The sequence below is a fragment of the Desmodus rotundus genome, chromosome 7 (genome assembly GCF_022682495.2).
Source record: "Desmodus rotundus isolate HL8 chromosome 7, HLdesRot8A.1, whole genome shotgun sequence".
NCBI classification, from domain to species: Eukaryota; Metazoa; Chordata; class Mammalia; order Chiroptera; family Phyllostomidae; genus Desmodus; species Desmodus rotundus.
The window spans coordinates 75,218,985-75,221,619 of NC_071393.1; the positions used below are offsets into that span (position 1 = coordinate 75,218,985).

A 2,635-nucleotide genomic window follows, 5' to 3' on the forward strand; every position below is an offset into this window, starting at 1 on the left:
TGTAATATAGGCATAACAACAGTACAGGCAGACCTCAGGCATCCTGTGGGTTCATCTCCAGGCCGCCACAACAAAGTGAGTCGTAATATTTTTGCTGGCGAAGGGTCTTATCTTCAATTTCTAAAAAGTGCAACATCCGTGAAGCGCAGCGAAGTGCAATGAAATGAGTTATGCCCGAACTTATCTTGGATTAAATGAATTAGTATATAAAAATTGTTTAGGCCAGTACCATGGTGAATGCTTTATAAATTTATTGTCTCTTAATTTTACTTAGAAGACAGAGGCTAATGACATAAACTCCATTATCCAAACTCCTCTCCACCTAAAAGTAATATCTATCACTGTCCATTCCTGCCTCTGTCTCTTTACCTCAGAGTAAAAGGCTGTCTTATTTCTCCATCTGCGCTTTCCACCTGTGTCTTGATCCCACCCTCTCGTCTCTTCGAGAGAACTTATTACGTGAATTATTTTCTCTTCACATTTTAAATTGGTTCCTTTTTCCTGGCTTCCTTTTCTCATTCTCAGACACCCAGGTCTCTCCTATTTTGAAAAGGGCTTCCATTTGACCCCACTCTCTTTAAGCTACTGTCCCATTTTCCTTCCTCCTTTCACTGCCAAATACTGTGAGCCTCCACGTCTTCATGACTCATTCTCTCCTTATTCCTCCGCCATCTGGCTCTTTCCCCCAGCCCCCACTCTCACATGGCTGTGTCTGTGGTCTTTTATCTCCCAATTTAAAGACTTTTCTTGGTTCCTGTGCTCCTCACCCTCTTTGCAATGGTCAGTATGGCTGACCGCCACCTGCTCCGAGGGGTCCTCTCCTCTCGGCCTGTGTGCAAATGTGTTGTGCTGCTGCTTCTCGTGCCCTGTGGCTTCTTTGTCTCATGCCCTTGCAGATTCCTTTTCTTTCTTTCTGCCCCTCAGCAACCTCCTGAAGTGTCTCCGCTCTCTTGCCCTTTGCTCTCCTTTTCGTCTCCTGCCTCACCACGATTTCTCGAGCACAGCTCCTTCATCGTGCCTTGCACTCCCCTCTTCAGTCTCATCTTGCATCATGTTTGCTGTCACTCTGTGCTTTGGTCATGGTGACTGTCTTCCAGTTTCTTAAAGGCTCTGTGGCCTGTCCGATATAGGCTTTTTGTTATTGATGTTTAACTGGCACTTACCTTCATCTTTATTGTAATTTTTTTCTATTTAAAAAATTGAGATGTGATCCACATAGTACAAAATTCACCCTTTTAAAGTATACAATTCAGTGGATTACAGTGTATTTACAAAGCGGTGCCACCATCACCACCATCTCACTCCATAACATTTTTATCACCTCAGAAAGAAACTCTAGCCCTAGCTGGTGTGGTTCAGTGGATTGAGCCCCAGCCTGTGAACCAAGAAGTCTCTGGTTCGATTCCTGGTCAGGGCATATGCCTGTGTTGTGGGCTAGGTTTCTCTTTGGGGACGTGTGAGAGGCAACCAACTGATGTTTCTCTCACACATCGATGTTTCTCTCCCTATCTTTTTCCTTCCCTTCCCCTCTCTCTGAAAATAAATAAATGAAAAGAAAAATACAAAACCCTATACCCATTAGCAGGCCCTCCCTTTCTCCCTTGCCCTCCAGCAACCCCTGGCAGCCACTAATCTACTTTCTGTCTCTATGCTGTAGACTTCTGCACATGCTGTTCTTTTCGCCTAGAACGTTTGCCCTCCCATCCACTAGTCAACTTCTACCCTTCCTTCAGTGATTAGTGCCAACTTCCTCGAGCAGCTCAGTTTCTCTTATTAGGCCATCATGGGAGTCGACATTCGCCAGGACAAAGACTGAAAGTTTCTCCACAGGGGGCCCAAGAGCCAGCACATCTACCCGAGGCTGTTGGTCCAGCTATACAGGTTCCTGGCCAGGCGAACCAACTTCACCTTCAACCAAGTGGTGCTAAAGAGGTTTTTCAAGAGTCGCACAAACCTCTGTCCCTTTCCCGGATCATCCAGAAGATGAAGCTTCCTGGCTGCGAGGGCAAAACTGCTGTGGTTGTAGAGACTATAAGTGATGATGTTTGTATCCAGGAGGTGCCCAAACTGAAAGTATATGCTCTTCGTGTGAGCAGCTGCGCCCGGAGCTGCATCCTCAAAGGCGAGGGCAAGATCCTCACCTTTGACCAGCTGGCCCTGGACTCCCCCAAGGGCTGTGGCACCATCTTGCTTTTTGGCCCTCGCAAGGGCGGAGAGTGGAGAGGTGTAAAAACATTTCAGCAATGCCCCAGGAACCCCTCACAGCCACACCAAACCCTGCATGCGATCCAAGGGCAGGAAGTTCGAGCACTCAAGAGGCCGGCAGGCCAGTGGAGGCTACAAAAACTAACCCCAGATCCTACCTTGTTAAAAAGATTTTGGATGCTGAAAAAAAATTTTTCTCTTAGTATATGCTTTCATAGGAATATGCACCTCTTTGGGGCATGTATTATAAACTTCAGTTTTATATTTACTTACAGAATTCTTTGCTGTGTGTCAAATACACACATATATGTGTTTTTAGGGGGAGGCATTTATACATGAGTAAAATGCTGCGTCTCCATCTGTGACAGTTTCACTTTAATATAATAGTATGACACCCAACGTGGCTAAGACAAAAATCATATTTTTCTCC

At 45.7% G+C, this 2,635-nt stretch overlaps 1 pseudogene; it reads left to right on the forward strand.

The window, feature by feature from the left end:
- The first annotated feature begins 1,783 nt into the window (after positions 1-1,783).
- On the forward strand, positions 1,784-2,350 carry LOC112311991 (large ribosomal subunit protein eL18 pseudogene; annotated as a pseudogene).
- The last annotated feature ends 285 nt before the right edge of the window (positions 2,351-2,635 follow it).